A 23,688-nucleotide genomic window follows, 5' to 3' on the forward strand; every position below is an offset into this window, starting at 1 on the left:
GAGCCTTATTTTTTCTAGCCTGACATCTTTTTTCTGATATAATTGACTTTCCTTGTGAAATTTATTTCAGCATCAGATGAAAATGGCAAAAACTACTGCAAAAGTTTTATCAAAGCAAAAATCATACCACTGGGCCGATGTCATGAGCTCTTATGGTTTTTGTTTGTTTTGGCTCTTTCCTCTCGAAACAAAAGTCCAAAGCTGACCACAGCCCAGTACAACATCTATCACAATAGAGCAATCCCATTTTTTTTTTTTAGGTCCAGGTGAAGCAGAAAACTTTTATTATTTATAGAACGTTCTTTTTTGATTCCATACCCCACAGAACACACAATGCAAAGATATGTCCGCTCCTTGAGAAAACGCTTAGATCATTCAAGCTTGGAAACTGCCAGCAATGGAAAAATACTAGAAAAAAAAATCTCTAACTCTTCAAAGCCTTTATTAAAGCTATTTTCCAATCACCGTGACAAAGCATAAAACCCCCTTTATTCCCAATTACAAAACATAGGGAAAAAAAAGCACATTTCCCGCTGGTCGGTGTATCTTGGTTACATTGTAGTCAATAAACAGTAAGTAAGACTCGTGTAATGGGTTGTTATATGCTTCTAAAAGCTTTATAGTTTTCCCTTTATTGCTAAAGTATGTATGCTGCAAACTTCATATTTCTGAAATAGAAATTACGTTAGTTATGTAACAATGAACAAAACCCCTCAAAATTAAAAAATACTGGTTTGGGGCTTCAACATCAGTTCATTTTTTTTTCCAAATGAAAATTTGGCAAGCCTCTGCCAATAAAAATATGTAATTATGTGTTTATATACAGTATGTATGTATATAAGTACCATATGTGTTACTTTTTACAGCATCAATGAACACTTATTAAATCATTCCAACCAACCCTTTGCCATAAGGAACTAAACTCTTTCAATCAACATGAACTATTTTTATTCCTTATGTTGCTAGCATTAGTAAAGAGATAGGAAGCTATATTATATTATATAGTTAGTCTGGCTGAAAAAAGACAAAAGTCCATCCAGTTCAACCAAAAAAAGTTATAATCCTACACCCACAGTTGATCCAGAGGAAGGCAAAAAACCCAGCAAGACGTGATCCAATTTGCTCCTGCAGGGGAAAAAAACCCTTCCTGATCCCCTGAGAGGTAATCGGATATTCCCTGGATCAACTTTACCTATAAATGTTATATCCAGTTATATTCTGTGTATCTAAGAAACAATCCAGGACTTTTTTGAAGCAATCCACTGAGCTGGTCAGAACCAACTCTTGAGGGAGTCTATTCCACATTTTCACAGCTCTTACTGTGAAGAAACCTTTCCGTGTTTGGAGATTACATTTCTTTTCCTCCAGACGTAAAGAGTGCCCCCTTGTCCTCTGTGATGACCTCAGGGGGAATAGCTTTACACTGAGTTCACTATATGAACCACTGATGTATTTATACATGGAGATCATATCCCCCTTATGTATTATACATGGTGATCATATCCCCCCCTTATGTATTATACATGGTGATCATATCCCCCCTTATGTATTATACATGGAGATCAAATCCCCCCTTATGTATTATACATGGTGATCATATCCCCCCCTTATGTATTATACATGGAGATCATATCCCCCTTATGTATTATACATGGAGATCATATCCCCCCTTATGTATTATACATGGAGATCATATCCCCCTTATGTATTATACATGGAGATCATATCCCCCCTTATGTATTATACATGGTGATCATATCCCCCTTATGTATTATACACGGAGATCATATCCCCCCTTATGTGTTATACATGGAGATCATATCCCCCCTTATGTATTATACATGGAGATCATATCCCCCTTATGTATTATACATGGTGATCATATCCCCCCTTATGTATTATACATGGAGATCATATCCCCCCTTATGTATTATACATGGAGATCATACCCCCCTTATGTATTATACATGGAGATCATATCCCCCCTTATGTATTATACATGGAGATCATACCCCCCTTATGTATTATACATGGAGATCATATCCCCCCTTATGTATTATACATGGAGATCATATCCCCCCTTATGTATTATACATGGAGATCATATCCCCCCTTATGTATTATACATGGAGATCATATCCCCCCTTATGTATTATACATGGAGATCATATCCCCCTTATGTATTATACATGGAGATCATATCCCCCCTTATGTATTATACATGGAGATCATATCCCCCCTTATGTATTATACATGGAGATCATATCCCCCCTTATGTATTATACATGGAGATCCTATCCCCCCTTATGTATTATACATGGAGATCATATCCCCCCTTATGTATTATACATGGAGATCATATCCCCCTTATGTATTATACATGGAGATCATATCCCCCCTTATGTATTATACATGGAGATCATATCCCCCCTTATGTATTATACATGGAGATCATATCCCCCCTTATGTATTATACATGGTGATCATATCCCCCCTTATGTATTATACATGGAGATCATATCCCCCCTTATGTATTATACATGGTGATCATATCCCCCCTTATGTATTATACATGGTGATCATATCCCCCCTTATGTATTATACATGGAGATCATATCCCCCTTATGTATTATACATGGAGATCATATCCCCCTTATGTATTATACATGGAGATCATATCCGTCCTTATGTATTATACATAGAGATCATATCCCCCCTTAATCTCCTCTTCTCAAGAGAGAATAAACTCAGTTCCTCTTATCTTTCCTCATAGCTGATCTCCTCCATGCCTCTTATCAGTTTGGTTGCCCTTCTCTGTACTTTCTCCAGTTCCCCAATGTTCTTTTTGTAAATTTGTGCCCAAAACTGAACTGCATATTACAGATGAGGTATTACTAATGATTTGTACCGGGGGGGATGATATCTCTCTCTCTGGAGTCTATACCTCTTTTAATACAAGAGAGGATTTTGCTCGCTTTAGAACTCGCAGCTTGGCATTGCTGCCATTATTAAGCTTGTCATCTACCAGAACTCCCAGATCCTTCTCCACCATTGACCCCCCTAGTTGTACCCCCCCCCAGTATGTATGATGCATGCATATTCTTAGCCCCCAAGTGCAGAACCTTACATTTATCAACATTAAATCTCATTTGCCCCATAGTTGCCCAATTACACAGAGCATTGATGTCAGCTTGTAAGTTAAAGACATCCTGTAAGGACGTTAGGACAGCCTCTCTCGGATCCCACCTGGTCCCTATGCCACGTGTGTCCCTTCTTCCTTCCTTTCTTCCTGGGGGCAGTGCTGCCCCCCTGAAAAATGCTGCAATAGGCAAATGCCTTTTGTGCCTTGTGGTAAATACACCTCTGCTTACACCATACAAACCCTTTTGATCTGTCTCATCTGGAGGGCCTGATAGGGAGGGGGAATTTAATGTGCCCTGCCCCCACACAGGACAGATGTACTCCATTGACTAGAGACTTAGATATACTCAAAAGTTTACCTCTGACTGCTTAGCTTCTGGATTCTTAAAACTATCTTTCCTTTTCAAAAATATTTAAAAACATATATTTTGCAAGAAGAAAAAGAATGCACACTAACTACCAAAACTGTTATGCTGCACTAAACCTTTCAAAGACCTCTATAATATCAAAAGAAGGGATTGATGGGTGATCACCTGACATCCCAAGCTCATAGGAAGGGAAGAAGGTATACATAATAGACCTTAGACCTTTGACCTCCCTAGCAGTCTGATTATGTCCCTATTTCTGTGCTCAAAGCGGTACATTTGTTTTGCATGGAAATATGTAGTTTTTTTTATTGTAGGCTGTAATTCTTAGGAATAACTCACTGAAATCTGTCCGAACAAGAGTCTAGTAAACATCCCGGGCAGGGGCAGACTGACCATTTGGAAACTCGGGCACTGCCCGAGGCCCCGGGGTCAGTAGGGGGCCCCATGAGATGCCCCTGGTACCTTTTTCATAGGCTTTTTTGAGTTTGGGCAAGGACACAGGGGCCCCATGATCCCCTATTGCCCGGGGGCCCCATGAGTTGTCAGTCCGCCCCTGATCCCGGGTATGATAAAATTTGAAACACGAAATCATAAATTATAATATAATAAATAATCATAAAAATAATAATATAAAATTTTATTCAGTAATATAATCAAACCAAAAACACTGAAATGTGAAATATAGCGCCAAGTTCGCACATCGCTGAGCAAAGTCGCAGAATCGTTTTCAGTGTCTGATGAGGAATTTCCCCCACGAATCACTATCACTCAATTCTGCAAGTGGTTCTGATTTACTATCGCTGTTCTCTAGCCGGTCTAAATCCGCTTTTGACCTAAAGGGACGCTTTTTGGATGCCACGGACGTTTCTCAGTTTCCAGGCAGAAAGAACAGTAAAAATGCAGGCAGGGGACAGGACAAAGCACTCGGGACAAAATGTATGTGAAATGGTTTGATACAGGAATGTTATACTATGTGATTTTAGTATATTTAGTGAATGTCACTTTTAAAATTTCTTAATTTCCCGCCAGTTCCGTCCCCCGTACGTCCCGACGCTCGCAGCGCTAGCAGGGAATGGAACCCGGAAGAAAGATGCAGGCAACGGAGGAGATGGCCGGGGACACTGCAGGGGGGACATCGCAGGAGCGAAGGACAAGGTAAGTGATCGAGGGAATCCCAGAGCAATGCTGCAGGGTAATCCCGAGTGTAGCTCGGGGGGTTACCGCCTTTTGTACTGAAAGTTAACCCCGAGCTACACTCAGGAATACCGCCGGGGGGTTAAGGCGCCATTAACCAAAACAGAAAACCAGTTAAAAAATGTTTTATTCTAAAATGTTTTTTGAATAAAATACATCAAAATAGGTAAAAGAACGAGAATCACAGACACAACTTTTTTTTAGAATATTAGAGAAATAGAGTAACAGCGCTCCTAAATCAAGTGCACTAAATTAGTGGGAAATCTTCCAATCAAAAGTGCAATTTGATTAATCAAAAAAGTGCAGCAGGTCAATGTGAACATATTCAATGGTCTAATAAAGTGACAACTTAAATAAAGTACAAAGCTCTATTTCTAGCATTTTTCTAATTAATAAAAGGACATGCAAAACTGTGTTAAACAATTCAGTCCGTAAAGTTCCAGGGAATAAGCTGCAAAGTGATGATACACAATTACTCTTCAGTGCAAAAAACTCCATAGTAAGATATCTTCACCCCACAAGGCTGGAGAACTCACCAAAAACATATGATCCCCTAACTGAAAGAAAGTCAAAAGCACTTTCCTATAAATGCCCCACTTGGTGCATAAACACAACACTCTTCCAAATGGATCAAATCCTCTCACACTGGTCTCTTTTGGGCGGAGCCTCCCTTCTGACGTCATCACGTAAGCATCGCCATTTTGCAGTTGTTTCTGATGATTGATGGCCTATGGTTGCCTTATAATTTACTATGCTTGTAAGTGCATTTTTGTTCATCTAATAAATTAGTTTTGAACCTACTACACTATGAAAGGCACCTCTTTATTTTATATGAGCATATATCGACCCCATAACACCAGGATGGCTTGAGGAGCCTCACATGGTACACGTGATCTGACGTGAGACATATGAGTCTGGACAGAATTATATATATATCAGGCCTGTATTGACCCCCTATAATTAAGGGGTCAAAGGATCTGGTAACCCATATGGAAGAAAAATATATTTGAAATATATTTTTAAAATATTCTTCCCAAATATATTGCCATATATTTGAAATACTACAATTTTGGCCATATTCAATATATTTCAAAATATATTTCAAGATATATATATATATATATATATATATATATATATATATATGTATATATATATATATATATATATATATATATATATATATATATACTGTATATATGTATATATATATATATATATATATATATATATATATATGTGTATATATGTATATATATATATATATATATATGTATATATATGTATATATATATATATGTATATATATATATATATATATATATATGTGTGTATATATATATATATATATATATATATATATATATATATGTTTATATATATGTATATATATACATATATATGTATATATATATTTATACTGTATGTTGAAATGCGTTTTTATTACAAAATATATGAAAAATATTTTTAAAAATACATTTCAAATATACTGTATGTCTTTAAAAATACAAATCTACATTTTTGGAATGCATTTACAAGTATATGTAAAAATATATGTTAAAATGACTTTTTTACATGTTAAACAAAATCTTAAAAATATATTTAAAAAATATATATTTTTACAAATTTGATATCACGATGGTGCAATTCTCATGTTGGGGGTTATATTAGAATGAAGATTTTCTATTATTCATCACAGAAGAAGGGCACTGTTCTATATACCTTATAAGGACTGTTTCAGAATATCTCTTTCTGGCAATGGTTCACTATTGAGCACCTTCTGTTTTATCCTTTATTTGACATTATTATTTGATATTATTTGTATATTATTTATGTACATTGTTGATGTATATAAATTTCACTTAGCTCAACACTAGCTATTTATTTGACTGGTCTCTTTTGCCTGGAATCCACCATCACCCAGAGAAGCTCCTCTCCACCAGATTCAGTATGCAAAACTCAGACCAACAAGGCATCTCATTAAACCACTTACTAAGTTCAATAACTTAAAAGCAAAATTACACACATCGCCTGTAGTGGTCATCTAGCACTCAATATAATGCACCTATGCACCTAGTCCTCTAGGGCAGTGTTTCTCAACCTTTTTTTAGTCAAGGCACCATTTAAAATTCTGCACAATCATGGGACACCCTTTACAATTCTGCACAATGTCGGGGCACCCTTTAAAATTCTGCACAATTTTGGGGAACCCTTTACAATTCTGCAAAATCTTGAGACACCCTTTAAAATTCTGCACAATCTTGGTTCACCCTTTAAAATTCTGCACAATCTTGGGGCACCCTTTACAATTCTGCAAAATCTCGGGGCACCCTTTAAAATGCTGCACAATTTTGGGGAACCCTTTACAATTCTGAAAAATCTTGGGACACCCTTTAAAATTCTGTACAATCTTGGTTCACCCTTTAAAATTCTGCACAATCTTGGGACACCCTTTAAAATTCTGCACAATCTTGGGGCACCCTTTAAAATTCTGCACAATCTTGGGGCACCCTTTAAAATTCTGCACAATCTTGGGGCACCCTTTAAAATTCTGCACAATCTTGGGGCACCCTTTACAATTCTGCACAATCTCGGGGCACCCTTTAAAATTCTGCACAATTTTGGGGAGCCCTTTACAATTCTGAAAAATCTTGGGACACCCTTTAAAATTCTGTACAATCTTGGTTCACCCTTTAAAATTCTGCACAATCTTGGGACACCCTCTAAAATTCTGCACAATCTTGGGACACCCTCTAAAATTCTGCACAATCTTGGGACACCCTTTAAAATTCTGCACAATCTTGGGGCACCCAGGGGCGGACTGACCATTTGGAAACTGGGGCACTGCCCGAGGGCACGGGGTCAGTAGGGGGCCCCATGAGATGCCCCTGGTACCTTTTTCATAGGCTTTTTTGAGTTTGGACACAGGGGCCCCATGATCCCCTTTTGCCCGGGGGCCCCATGAGTTGTCAGTCCGCCCCTGGGGACACCCTTTAAAATTCTGCACAATTTTGGGGAACCCTTTAAAATTCTGCACAATCTTGGTGCACCCTTTACAATTTTGCACAATCTCGGTGCACCCTTTAAAATTCTGCACAATCCTGGGGCACCCTTTACAATTCTGCACAATCTTGGGACACCCTTTTCAATTCTGCACAATCTTGGAGCACCCTTTAAATTTCTGCACAATCTTGGGGCACCCTTTAAAATTCTGCACAATCTTGGGGCACCCTTTAAAATTCTGCACAATCTTGGGGCACTCTTTAATATTCTGAACACTCTTGCATCCCCCATAAAAAAATTTAAAAACTTAACAAATACTTTTACAGAACACAGCGACATCTACACGTGTAGGACACCCAATATTAGAGCTGATATATTCTTTCAAAGCAAATACACCTTTGCACACAGGTACTGACTAGTATTCCATTGTTTCTCTTCCTCAGTTTCTCTTTTTCACTCATCTAGTGTGACCCCCAGTGCTTACGGAGAGGGGAAAGCAAGGATGCTGTGCAGGTGCCCAATGTCCTTCTTATCAACTGATAACATCATTGGTTGTTATGTCACCAACGGCTATAATCACAATTTTGGGTAATTTTTAGGAATTTTGTTAAAGCACTCCTTAAGAAACCTGAAGGCACCCCAGGGTGCCTGGGCACCCTTGTTGAAAAAGACTTCTCTAGCAGGAGCCTTGCTGCTCCATCCCTTTTTTATAGAGCCAGCATGAATTCCACCACAAGCAGATGTGACGTCACCAACGGGAGCTCCAATGCGTTTCGTCTATTTCTGGACGTCTTCAGGAAGCATTTAGGGGATAATGTTTAACTGCAGCTGAGGTACAATTAGTTTTCGTATACAGAAAATGTGGGTGGAGGTGCCCCATTAATTTCCCATTATGGCACCATTCCCAATCAATTTCCATCTAGTTTCTTGCAATTATCCACAATTAAAGTTCCAAAATACCTAGTTCTCCCCTCCCTGTATTTGTGGAATTTGGGAGAATCTAGATGGAAATACAATTAGTTTTGGTTTCACCAATATTGAAAGGGATTGGAATTCTCAAAGCACAGGTGTTTAATATTTTGTTTGACATCTTTTTCAGACTATACTATACCAATATACCTCTATCAGGGGCGGACTGACCATTTGGAAACTCGGGCACTGCCCAAGGGCCCGTGGTCAGTAGGGGGCCCCATGAGATGCCTCTGATACCTTTTTCATAGGCTTTTTTGAGTTTGGGCAAGGACACAGGAGCCCCATGATCCCCTTTTGCTCGGGGGCCCCATGAGTTGTAAGTCCTCCCCTGACCTCTATCCTTCATATACAGTTGTGACCAAAATTATTCAACCCCCACTGAAATTGAGTGTTTTGGCCAGTTTGACATTGCTTTTGATCATTCAGTCATCTTGCTTACATTTACATTAAAGAGGCACTTGTAGGTCAGACAAATATAACATAACAGTTATAATGAAATAACCACAAATGTCTTTTCTGTGCTCACAGCATTATCAGTTTTATTCAACCCCCAAGTGACATTCAATCTTAGTACTTAGTACAGCATCCTTTTACAGTTATAACAGCTTTTAAACGTGAAGCATAGCTTGACACAAGTGTCTTGCAGCGATCTACGGGTATCTTCGCCCATTCTTCATGGGCAAAGGCCTCCAGTTCAGTCACATTCTTAGGCTTGCGCACTGCAACTGCTTTCTTTAAGTCCCACCAGAGGTTCTCAATCGGATTTAAGTCTGGTGACTGCGATGGCCACTCCAAAATGTTCCAGCCTTTCCTCTGCAACCATGCTCTAGTGGACTTGGAGGTATGCTTGGGATCATTGTCCTGTTGAAAGGTCCAACGTCTCCCAAGCCTCAGGTGTGTGACGGACTGCATCACGTTTCCATCCAATATCTCCTGGTACTGAAGAGAATTCATGGTACCTTGCACACGCTGAAGCTTCCCTGTACCTGCAGAAGCAAAACAGCCCCAAAGCATGATTGACCCTCCACCATGCTTCACAGTAGGCAAGGTGTTCTTTTCATCATAGGCCTTGTTCTTCCTCCTCCAAACATAGCGTTGATCCATGGGCCCAAACAGTTCTAATTTTGTTTCATCAGTCCACAGAACACTATCCCACAACTTTTGTGGTTTGTCCACATGGCTTTTGGCATACTGCAGTCGACTCTTCTTATTCTTTGGAGACAGCAAGGGGGTACGCCTGGGAGTTCTGGCACGGAGGCCTTCATTACGCAGTGTGCGTCTTATTGTCTGGGCTGAAACTTCTGTACCCACATCTGACAAATCTTTTCTCAGTTCCTCAGCAGTCACACGGGGACTTCTCTCCACTCTACGCTTCAGGTAGCGCACAGCAGTCGAAGTCAGCATCTTCTTTCTGCCACGACCAGGTAGCGTTTCAACAGTGCCCTTTGCCTTGAATTTGCGAATGATGCTTCCTAAGGTGTCTCTTGGTATGTTTAACATCTTTGCAATCTTCTTATAGCCATTGCCCTTCCTGTGAAGAGAAATCACCTCTTCTCTTGTCTTCCTGGACCATTCTCTTGCCTTCACCATGTTTGTAACCACACCAGTAAATGTCTAGAAGGAGCTGAGTATCACAGTCATTTTAAAGCTGCCTAATTGGTGCTTATTATGCTTGATTGCTGCTCGGTGACATCCACAGGTGTTTTCAATACCTGATGGAAAGCACCTGTATGAACCTCTGTTCTTCAGAGTGGTAGTCTTTAAGGGGTTGAATAATTGTGGCAATGAAGAAACCACATAAGAACCATTTACTACTGTATTACATAAACAATTGATGTCATTTTAGTTGCATTTGGGTAGTTACAACGTCCTTGTAGGATTTGATTCTGAATACAATTCCAAATGTACACTATAGTCCCTAAACCCCTTTACAGCATTGGGGGTTGAATAATTTTGGTCACAACTGTACATAGCATTACAGCAATGGGTTACACATAACCTTTAGTATGAGTACAGATGGTATATGATTCTTCAATATATTTCACGATAAACTTCATCAGGAAGAGATCTGTAATATGAACAATAAATATGTCAAAATAGTTACATGACTCATGGGTTGATTATACATTCCACCAATTTATAGCATTTACAATGCTCTCACGTGTTACACCCACCAAAACCAGAGTATTATGGAATGCCACCAACAAGCCAAAGATGGCAGCAAATAAAACCCAATGGGTCCCTACAATATACCATTATAAAGCCCAATGGATCCATACAATATACCATTATAAAGCCCAAAGGGTCCCTACAATATACCATTATAAAAATCAAGGGGTCCCCATAATATACCATTAAAAAACCCAAGGGTCCCCCTATAATGTAACATTCAAATACCCAATAATTACATGATTCACACAGTAAATATATGTTCCACTGATTTATAGCATTTACAATGCACTCGCGTGTCACGCTTGCCAAACCAAGGACTTTTGAAATGCTGTCAGCCACAAACTAAGGATGGCAGCAAATAAGACCCAATGAGTCCCTACAATATATCATTACAAAAACAAAGGGGTCCCTATAATATACCAATAAAAACCCAGGGGGTCCCTAAAATATACCATTAAAATACCCAATAACTACATGGTTCATACATTAAATATACATACCACAGATTTAAAGCATTTGCAATGTACTCACGTGTCACGCTTGGCAAACCAGGGACTTATGAAGTGCCACCAACCACAAGCCAAGGAAGGCAGCAAACAAAACAAATATGTCTGTACAATATACCATTAAAACCCAAGGGTTCCCTATACTATACCATTATAAACCCAAGGGTCCCTATAATATATAAAAAAACCAAGGGGTCACTATATTAAACCATTAATATACCCAGTAATAACCTGGTTCATGTATTAAACATACATTCCACAGATTTATAGCATTTATAATGCACTCATGTGTTCGCCAGCCAAACCAAAGAGTTATGAAATGCCACCAACTACAAGCCTAGGATGGCAGCAAATTAAAAAAAATGGCCCCTACAATATACCATTATCAAACCAAAGGAGTCTTTATAATATACCATTAAAGACCCAAGGGGTTCCTCCTATAACATCCCATTAAAAAAGCCAAGGGGTCCTTATAATAAACCATTAAAATACCCAATAATTACATAGTTCATACATTAAACATACATTTCACAGATTTATAGCATTTACAATGAACTCACGTGTTGCACCCGCCAAACCAAAGAGTTATGAAATGCTACCAACCACAAGCCAAGGATGGCAGTAAACAAAACAAATTTGCCCCTACTATATACCATTAAAAACCCAAGGGGTCCCTATAATATACCATTAAAAACCCAAGGGGTCCCTATAATATACCATTATAAACCCAAGGGTCCCTATAATATACCATTAAAAAAGCCAAGGGGTCACTATATTAAACCATTAATATACCCAATAATTACATAGTTCATGCATTAAACATACATTCCACAGATTTATAGCATTTACAATGCACTTGGGTGTTGTGCCAGCCAAACCAAAGAGTTATGAAATGCCACCAACCACAAGCCAAGGATGGCAGTAAACAAAACAAATTTGTCCCTACAATATACCATTAAAAACCCAAGGGGTCGGGGGGCGCATGCGCGGCCGGCTCGACGATGGACGCGAGATAGCTCCCGCTCCGTCCACCCGCCAGCACTGAAGCGGCTCACTCAGACCCCAGGGAATTCTGACAGCACACGGCAGCGATCGGAGTGTGCCCGCAGCCCACTGGACATGCCCCGGAGGAAAAAGAGTCCGGGGCAGCCAGGGAAGCTGACAAACTTTTTCCCGGCCGTCATGCCGGGAATCCAAGATGGCGGCCGCCATTCAAACATGCGGGGAGGCAACAATGAGCAGGAGGAGGACTACAGGTCCCAGAGTGTGGATCCCAGGCTTCAACACCAGCTTTACCTGGGGGACCCTGGTGAGTTGTCACCCCCACTGTCACCCACGACATGTAGCCCAGCAAAATCACGGCCGCGGCTAGAGAGTGACTCTGATGACACCCACAGGGCCCTAAATTTTCCACCTCAGCCACCACATACCTCCCTGCCTGATATAGATGCATTTCCAGCGTCTGACCAACCACTGACCGAAATCTGCATGAAAAACATGCTAACCTCACTGCGCCAGACCTTGCATAATGATATATCTGCGCCATTGACCCAAATGACTGCTTTGGTACAAAGACAGGAACGCAGAATCCGCCACATTGAGACCAATATAGCAGACATCATAGAGGAGCATAATGACCTGATTGATGCTCATACAGATCACCTATCGGACATAGAACAAATCAACTTAAAATTAGCTGACATGGAGGACAGATCACGCCGCAATAATATCAAATTCAGAGGGATTCCAGAAACCGTGCCTAATGACGCGTTATTGCCGTATCTGCAACACTTCCTCAAGCTTTTAATCCCAACACTCTCTGAAGTTGAGGCCACGATTGACCGCGCACATCGACTTCCTAAACCTCCATTCCTGTCAGCATCCATCCCTAGGGATGTGCTTGTCCGCTTACATTTCTACCATATTAAAGAGAGAATTATGATGGCCACTAGAAATCCACCTCCACTTCCACCCTCTCATGCGAATTTGCGTCTCTATGCTGATCTATCCAAGGCTACACTTTCTAATAGAAAGAAACTCATATCAATTACCAAAGCACTCAGAAACCACAATATCGCCTACCAATGGGGCTTTCCAACAAAACTAATAGTACGACACCAAGGAAAGGTATATACCATTAAAAATTTGGAGGCTGGCTTGGATTTTCTTAAGACCTGGGGCATATTGCCTTCAGATTCACAGAAGAATAACCCTGGCTCAGTTCAAAACATGGAAGCGACCTGATGGGCCTAGCGGCATAAGCCGCAATATACATGTTTAAATTTTTTCCCTGGAGGCTTCTATTGAACACTCCTTTTTCTGGCGATCGGCCTGTATCCAATGAATCTCATCTTCACAAGTTTCTATAGGTTTGACCCTTCTGGAGGTCAAAACCTCTCTGGCTCCCCCTTTTTTGCAGTAGCGTTCCTAGCTACTTTGGTTCCTTGCATTATACGCAAGAGTTTTTTTACTGTTGTCCCTTCCCTTCCCAACTACCCCTCCCCATGGCACCATCAGCTATACCTCTCGAATACTAGATCTAGATATCCTGACCCTGAATACGGCCAAAGAACACTCCAACTGTATATATACTTCGTGAATCCATATATCAATGATTACTATTACATCTCTTAACGTACGAGGCCTCAACTCCCCATTTAAAAGGTCGATGCTATCAAGAGAAATCCGGAGATCTCAAGCAGACATACTTTTTATACAGGAATCCCACTTCGCCACGGACAAGACCCCTAAACTATATCTTCCCCGCTTCTCTCAACAATTTATGGCAAATAATATCAAAAAGAAGAATGGAGTTATTATTGCTGTTAATGACGCTCTCTCTTTCCAATCTACCTCCACCATAATAGACCCGCAGAGGCGATACCTCATTTTGATATGCGAAATTAACAAAATCTCTTACACCTTGGTGAACATTTATGGACCAAATAACAAACAAATAAGATTTCATCGCAAGCTCTTCAACCTCATTTCCCGAAATAAACGAGGTAGACTTATTATCGGCGGAGACTTTAATGCTCTTAGTAATCCACTTCTAGACTCTTCTTCTACCAAGAAACCCACCAACCTTGACCTCAATCACCTTCTACATGACCATGACCTATATGACATCTGGAGATGCCAACATGGCTCGGAGAGAGACTACACCTATTTCTCACCCCCACATCTCTCATATTCAAGAATCGACATGTTTGCCACTGATAAATGGACCTTACAACACGTATCATCATCCAACATTGGTACTATAACATGGTCCGACCATGCTCCGATCAGCATATCCTTAGACGATACCCAACGGTCAGCGATCCCACCTATTTGGAGACTGAATCCTACCCTTTTGAAACTCCCGGAAAACCAAAAATTTGTACTGGATGCTCATCACCTCTTCTTTGAAACTAACAGCACCCCAGATATCTCTATCACCACGCTTTGGTTAACATATAAAGCTTATATGAGAGGTATTCTCATCCAACTAAATTCTCGCATCAAAAAACAACGCTCACAACAAATTGACCAACTCCTCATTTCTATACGCAAAAACGAAGACATTAACAAACAAAATCCGAACCCCACTACGACCGCAGCCTTAAACCAAGATAGGAATGCACTACGCACTATCCTACTTCACACTTATGACATGAACCTACAAAAAACCAAATCCCAATTTTATGCGCTAGGCAATAAATCAAACTCTCTTCTTTCCAAAGTCATCAAACAAAAATGGCTCAAAAACTAAATTCACACGATTCAGCATCCAACCTCACATACCCCACTGACCAACCCACAAGACATAGCTAATGCGTTCGCGTGTTACTATCAAGCCCTATACAACATAAAAGACGATCCAAACACGACCCAACCAACAACCCAGACGATTGAAAATTTTCTACAACATACCAATCTTCCTTCTCTCACGCCTTCCCAATTAGCTTCCCTATCTGTCCCGATTTCGCCTACTGAGATTGAGAAAACCATAAACAAGCTCCCCTTGAATAAATCACCAGGTAATGACGGCTTTACCAATGAATACTATAAGACGTTTGCACCCCACCTAAAACCACACCTCTCGGCTCTTTATAATTTTGTTGCCTCTGAAGGAGAATTTCCTTCAAATATGCTACAATCAATAATTACTACGATCCCGAAACCAGGTAAAGATTCCCAATTAGTTCAAAACTATAGACCAATTTCTCTGCTTAACACGGATCTAAAAATATATGCCAAGATAATAGCTCAACGACTGCTTCCATACCTTCCCACCCTAATCCATCCTGACCAAGTAGGATTCATACCAGGCAGACAGGCCCCTGACGCGACTCGACGAATCATATCACTATTACACCACCTTGAAACTGATAATCAACCCTCTCTCCTCCTATCACTTGACGCAGAAAAAGCATTTGACCGCATTCATTGGCAATTCATGACGCTTACCCTCCAAAAATTTGGAATTACGGATTGGATGTTGTCTGCAATTTTATCCCTATATTCCAAACCCTCCGCTAGAGTTCTTACCAACGGCACGCTCTCGCAACCGTTCCAAATCTCCAATGGTAATAGGCAGGGATGCCCTCTTTCCCCCATAATTTTTGCTTTACTCATTGAACCACTGGCATTCAATCTCAGGAATGACCCCGGTTTCTCAGGAATCAAATTTCTTAAACATGAACACAAAATCAGTCTATTTGCGGACAACATTATCCTAATGATCACAAACCCCTATAAATCACTTACCTCGATACGCACCCACTTACAAAAATACGCAGACGTTTCATACTACAAACTCAACGAACCCAAGTCGTCTATCTTAAACCTGTACACCCCTGCTCCACTCCAAAACCTGCTTACCAAACGATTCTCTTTTAAATGGGAAAAACATACTTTCCCCTACCTGGGGATTAAACTGTCTGCCAACACTAACCAACTCAACGCGGCTAATTTTAAACCGCTACTAGATACAGTTCCACAGGAGCTTAGAAACCTACGTACGGCTTCTCTATCTATGCTAGGCAGAATAGCAACTGTCAAAATGTGCATATTACCTAAAATATTATATATATTTCGTGTGCTGCCCATTCCTATACCATCCTCCTTCTTTTCATCACTTCAGAAAATTCTGAATAACTTTATATGGCTTTCCAAACACCCGAGGTGTACTACAAATCTCCTGATCCGCCCGCCCTCCAGAGGGGGAGCCGGTCTCCCGCATCTACAATCCTATTACCAAGCGGTCTTACTAGACCAGCTCTTCTACTGGTGGCACCCTACTCCAGACAAAACCTGGACGATCATGGAAACCTCCCTACACTCGCCAGGCACATTAAGAGACCTACTTTTCACACCTCATGTAGATCGAACTAGACCCCTACACACACATCCATGTATCCAGGCCTCTATGATGGCTTGGCGTGACTTTTTGACCTACACGCACTCCTGCAAAACTAACTTACGAATCCCTACCCCATTGTCATCCCTACATTTTTTCTCTCCCCAATTGAACTTGACATCTTGGCAAGCGTGCGGCATATATCATATCCAAGATCTCTACAATCTTCAAAAACCAATCTCCTTTCAGACTCTCCAAGAGCGATTCCATCTACCTGATAAAGAGCGATTCACCTTTATGCGAATAACACACTTGCTACATAAAACAAACATACCACTTGAAATAGACTTTCCCGCCACTACCCACCATTTTCTACATAGAACTATCTATCAAAAGAAGGGGATATCCATGTTCTATACTTTGCTAATTGAAGCGCAATTCATAACCCAAACGTCCTCCCTGACTAACTGGGAGAGCAACTTACCTCTCCCAATATCCTCACAATCCTGGAAAGCAGCGTTTGCTATCACTTACAAAGCCTCTAAGTGTAGCTCACATTGGGAATCATACCTGAAAATTCTCCACCAATGCTACTTGACCCCTGCTAAATTATCTGTATACTACCCACAACAATCACAAGCCTGTTGGAGACAGTGTGGCGAAACTGGCTCACTTTTCCACTTACTATGGTCATGCAAATCCATTAAATCGTATTGGAATAAAGTATTCCAAATAATTGCTTCAATTATAGATTCACCAATGACCCCAAATCCTAATCTAGCCCTTCTTCACTTGTCGATAGAAACATTCCCCACATGCTCACGCACTATTATAGTACATATTCTGGCAGCAGCAAAGATAAATATTACTAAATTATGGCGGTCTACGTCACCCCCCCTATTGTCCCGTCTCCTTGTAGATCTCAACCTACAATGTGAGATGGAACGAAGATTGGCTCTCCGAAATTCCACTTATCACAAATTCATAATGCAATGGTCCCGATGGTTAAAACATCCCAATTGCTCACTCACCTGATTACTAATCTCAACTAATATTGGATCTTATATCTATAGCTTTTTGGTGCCCCTTCCCTCCCCCCTATATTCTTCCTAACCCCTTTCTTTCCACCCCTACCCAGTTCTAACTATGTTAAGTACTTCCACAAGGTTCAGGGAACGCGAGCATACCTCTCATGTAAGCATGATTATGACCAACAGGTCCCCGGCCACATGGTGAGGACCTACCACCTCCTCATTCAACTCGTAGATTGCACACTTGTTATTGTGAACCTTGTATTACAATGTTTATACATGTTGTTTCCTTGTTTATGACTCTGAAATTATCAATAAAAATCAGTTGAAATAAAAACCCAAGGGGTCCCTATAATATACCATTATAAACCCAAGGGGTCCCTATAATAGACCATTAAAAACCCAAGGGGTCCCTATAATATACCATTATAAATCCAAGGTTCCCTATAATATACCATTAAAAACCCAAGGGGTCCCTATAATTTACCATTAAACCACCCAAGGTGACCTTGAGGATTTTAAAGCCAGGGCATAATGGAAAAGGGGTGGTGAAAAGTCCCTAATGGGTTTAACCAATGTGTATTCATTCCTCATGGCTGAAATAACTTGAGGGGGGGGGGGGTGATGTCTCTTTTGCCTACATACCACAAAAAACTAACTTTATTTCTCATCTCAGGAGGAATGCATGTGGATAGGAGAGGTTTTTGTTTTTTTGTTTGTTTTTTTTTGTTATGTTTGACCTTAATTGCATGTTATGGCCATGTGTGAATAGCCATTTGTTCTTGAGCATTAATTTAATGTAGGGGTTCTTATACCTTAGGTTGCAAAGGCATTTGCTGACTATATTCTGCAGTACATTTCCCCAAAGGAAGGATTTCCATCCAACGTGTAATTTATGAAATATTTATAATATATTCCCAAATGCAACAAAAGCATCGGTCCCCAAATAAAACATATCCCTCTAAATAAAAAATATATCCCTCTGAGCCACCAAAGAGAACAAAGAAGAACAGCAATTTACCATTCCAATTTAAAAGTTAGAGTTAATGCATTGCCTACTGTATATAAGTATATAACAAAAACACACACAAAAAAAAGTGTATGTCAACCAGATTACACATTCTAATGCCAAGAAAATGGTGTTTGTATTGTAGCAGCGCTAATAACTAGTACAACATGGATGACTATTCATCAGAGTTCTATATTGAAGAGACGCACTCTAGGGGAGGAAAATCCATAAAGCAATAAGGTAAAGTCTTTATTCTGCAAAAAATCTCAACAATAAGTGCCAATCAAATGATGAATTGTTTACAGCCCCAACTGCAGAAGCGTATACAATGTGCCGCGTATTATGAACATGTAATTGCTTTGCCTCTTTTTTGCTGTTGACATATTATCTTTATGTAAGGCAACAATAAATATACACATGAATATTTCTATTTATAAATAAATAAATAATAAATGCGCTTGAGGTTTTGGGAAGAGAACATAGGCTGCCGGAAAGGAATACAATTTTTGCACTGTGCAGTAAATTTCTCATCTGACTTTAAACTCTAGTTAAAAAAAACAAACAAAAAAAAACTAAGTATGCGTTCTTAATTCAGAAAAGTACCTTCTATTGCTCTTGGGTTCCTCCAAATCTCCAACTTCCTTTTTTTTTTCTACTTTGAGCTGATTTCCTCTTAATTCAGAAAAGTACCTTCTATTGCTCTTGGGTTCCTCCAAATCTCCAAATTTCTTTTTTTTTTCTACTTTGAGCTGATTTCCTCTTAATTCAGAAAAGTACCTTCTATTGCTCCTGGGTTCCTCCAAATTTCTTTTTTTTTTCTACTTTGAGCTGATTTCCTCTTAATTCAGAAAAGTACCTTCTATTGCTCTTGGGTTCCTCCAAATCTCCAAATTTCTTTTTTTTTTCTGCTTTGAGCTGATTTCCTCTTAATTCAGAAAAGTACCTTCTATTGCTCTTGGGTTCCTCCAAATCTCCAAATTTCTTTTTTTTTCTACTTTGAGCTGATTTCCTCTTAATTCAGAAAAGTACCTTCTTCTGCTTTTGGGTTCCTCCAAATCTCCAAAGTTCTTTTTTTTTTCTACTTTGAGCTGATTTCCTCTTAATTCAGAAAAGTACCTTCTATTGCTCTTGGGTTCCTCCAAATCTCCAAATTTCTTTTTTTTGTCTACTTTGAGCTGATTTCCTCTTAATTCAGAAACGTACCTTCTATTGCTCTTGGGTTCCTCCAAATCTCCAAATTTCTTTTTTTTTTTCTACTTTGAGCTGATTTCCTCTTAATTCAGAAAAGTACCTTCTATTGCTCTTGGGTTCCTCCAAATCTCAAAATTTATTTTTTTTTCTATTTTGAGCTGATTTCCTCTTAATTCAGAAAAGTACCTTCTATTGCTCTTGGGTTCCTCCAAATCTCCAAATTTCTTTTTTTTTTTCTACTTTGAGCTGATTTCCTCTTAATTCAGAAAAGTACCTTCTATTGCTCTTGGGTTCCTCCAAATCTCCAAATTTCTTTTTTTTTCTACTTTGAGCTGATTTCCTCCTAATTCAGAAAAGTATCTTCTATTGCTCTTGGGTTCCTCCAAATAACCAAATTTCTTTTTTTTTTCTACTTTGAGCTGATTTCCTCTTAATTCAGAAAAGTACCTTCTATTGCTCTTGGGTTCCTCCAAATCTCCAAATTTCTTTTTTTTTTCTACTTTGAGCTCATTTCCTCTTAATTCAGAAAAGTACCTTCTATTGCTCTTGGGTTCCTCCAAATCTCCAAATTTATTTATTTTTTTCTACTTTGAGCTGATTTCCTCTTAATTCAGAAAAGTACCTTCTATTGCTCTTGGGTTCCTCCAAATCTCCAAATTTCTTTTTTTTTTTCTACTTTGAGCTGATTTCCTCTTAATTCAGAAAAGTACCTTCTATTGCTCTTGGGTTCCTCCAAATCTCCAAATTTCTTTTTTTTTTACTTTGAGCTGATTTCCTCTTAATTCAGAAAAGTACCTTCTATTGCTCTTGGGTTCCTCCAAATCTCCAAATTTCTTTTTTTTTCTACTTTGAGCTGATTTCCTCTTAATTCAGAAAAGTACCTTCTATTGCTCTTGGGTTCCTCCAAATCTCCAAATTTCTTTTTTTTTTTCTACTTTGAGCTGATTTCCTCTTAATTCAGAAAAGTACCTTCTATTGCTCTTGGGTTCCTCCAAATCTCCAAATTTCTTTTTTTTTTCTGCTTTGAGCTGATTTCCTCTTAATTCAGAAAAGTATCTTCTATTGCTCTTGGGTTCCTCCAAATCTCCAAATTTCTTTTTTTTTCTACTTTGAGCTGATTTCCTCTTAATTCAGAAAAGTACCTTCTATTGCTCTTGGGTTCCTCCAAATCTCCAAATTTCTTTTTTTTTTTCTACTTTGAGCTGATTTCCTCTTAATTCAGAAAAGTACCTTCTATTGCTTTTGGGTTCCTCCAAATCTCCAAATTTCTTTTTTTTTCAGCTTTGAGCTGATTTCCTCTTAATTCAGAAAAGTACCTTCTATTGCTCTTGGGTTCCTCCAAATTTCTTTTTTTTTCTACTTTGAGCTGATTTTCTCTTAATTCAGAAAAGTACCTTCTATTGCTCTTGGGTTCCTCCAAATCTCCAAATTTCTTTTTTTTTTCTACTTTGAGCTGATTTTCTCTTAATTCAGAAAAGTACCTTCTTCTGCTTTTGGGTTCCTCCAAATCTCCAAAGTTCTTTTTTTTTTCTACTTTGAGCTGATTTCCTCTTAATTCAGAAAAGTACCTTCTATTGCTCTTGGGTTCCTCCAAATCTCCAAATTTCTTTTTTTTGTCTACTTTGAGCTGATTTCCTCTTAATTCAGAAACGTACCTTCTATTGCTCTTGGGTTCCTCCAAATCTCAAAATTTATTTTTTTTTTCTACTTTGAGCTTATTTCCTCTTAATTCAGAAAAGTACCTTCTATTGCTCTTGGGTTCCTCCAAATCTCCAAATTTCTTTTTTTTTTTCTACTTTGAGCTGATTTCCTCTTAATTCAGAAAAGTACCTTCTATTGCTCTTGGGTTCCTCCAAATCTCCAAATTTCTTTTTTTTTCTACTTTGAGCTGATTTCCTCCTAATTCAGAAAAGTATCTTCTATTGCTCTTGGGTTCCTCCAAATAACCAAATTTCTTTTTTTTTTCTACTTTGAGCTCATTTCCTCTTAATTCAGAAAAGTACCTTCTATTGCTCTTGGGTTCCTCCAAATCTCCAAATTTCTTTTTTTTTTCTACTTTGAGCTGATTTCCTCTTAATTCAGAAAAGTACCTTCTATTGCTCTTGGGTTCCTCCAAATCTCCAAATTTCTTTTTTTTTTTCTACTTTGAGCTGATTTCCTCTTAATTCAGAAAAGTACCTTCTATTGCTCTTGGGTTCCTCCAAATCTCCAAATTTCTTTTTTTTTTTACTTTGAGCTGATTTCCTCTTAATTCAGAAAAGTACCTTCTATTGCTCTTGGGTTCCTCCAAATCTCCAAATTTCTTTTTTTTTTTCAGCTTTGAGCTGATTTCCTCTTAATTCAGAAAAGTACCTTCTATTGCTCTTGGGTTCCTCCAAATCTCCAAATTTCTTTTTTTTTTCAGCTTTGAGCTGATTTCCTCTTAATTCAGAAAAGTACCTTCTATTGCTCTTGGGTTTCTCCAAATCTCCAAATTTCTTTTTTTTTCTACTTTGAGCTGATTTCCTCTTAATTCAGAAAAGTACCTTCTATTGCTTTTGGGTTCCTCCAAATCTCCAAATTTCTTTTTTTTTTCTACTTTGAACTGATTTCCTCTTAATTCAGAAAAGTACCTTCTATTGCTCTTGGGTTCCTCCAAATCTCCAAATTTCTTTTTTTTTTTCTACTTTGAGCTGATTTCCTCCTAATTCAGAAAAGTGCCTTCTATTGCTCTTGGGTTCCTCCAAATCTCCAAATTTCTTTTTTTTTTCTACTTTGAGCTGATTTCCTCTTAATTCAGAAAATTACCTTCTATTGCTCTTGGGTTCCTCCAAATCTCCAAATTTCTTTTTTTTTCTACTTTGAGCTGATTTCCTCTTAATTCAGAAAAGTACCTTCTATTGCTCTTGGGTTCCTCCAAATCTCCAAATTTCTTTTTTTTTTCTACTTTGAGCTGATTTCCTCTTAATTCAGAAAAGTACCTTCTATTGCTTTTGGGTTCCTCCAAATCTCCAAATTTCTTTTTTTTTCTACTTTGAGCTGATTTCCTCCTAATTCAGAAAAGTATCTTCTATTGCTCTTGGGTTCCTCCAAATAACCAAATTTCTTTTTTTTTCTACTTTGAGCTGATTTCCTCTTAATTCAGAAAAGTGCCTTCTATTGCTCTTGGGTTCCTCCAAATCTCCAAATTTCTTTTTTTTTTCTACTTTGAGCTCATTTCCTCTTAATTCAGAAAAGTACCTTCTATTGCTCTTGGGTTCCTCCAAATCTCCAAATTTATTTATTTTTTTCTACTTTGAGCTGATTTCCTCTTAATTCAGAAAAGTACCTTCTATTGCTCTTGGGTTCCTCCAAATCTCCAAATTTCTTTTTTTTTTCTACTTTGAGCTGATTTCCTCTTAATTCAGAAAAGTACCTTCTATTGCTCTTGGGTTCCGCCAAATCTCCAAATTTCTTTTTTTTTTTACTTTGAGCTGATTTCCTCTTAATTCAGAAAAGTACCTTCTATTGCTCTTGGGTTCCTCCAAATCTCCAAATTTCTTTTTTTTTTTCAGCTTTGAGCTGATTTCCTCTTAATTCAGAAAAGTACCTTCTATTGCTCTTGGGTTCCTCCAAATCTCCAAATTTCTTTTTTTTTTTCAGCTTTGATTTCCTCTTAATTCAGAAAAGTACCTTCTATTGCTCTTGGGTTTCTCCAAATCTCCAAATTTCTTTTTTTTTCTACTTTGAGCTGATTTCCTCTTAATTCAGAAAAGTACCTTCTATTGCTTTTGGGTTC

This window comes from Staurois parvus, unplaced genomic scaffold (genome assembly GCF_062004578.1).
Source record: "Staurois parvus isolate SC_StPar_1 unplaced genomic scaffold, SC_StPar_1.0 ptg001044l, whole genome shotgun sequence".
Taxonomy (NCBI): Eukaryota; Metazoa; Chordata; class Amphibia; order Anura; family Ranidae; genus Staurois; species Staurois parvus.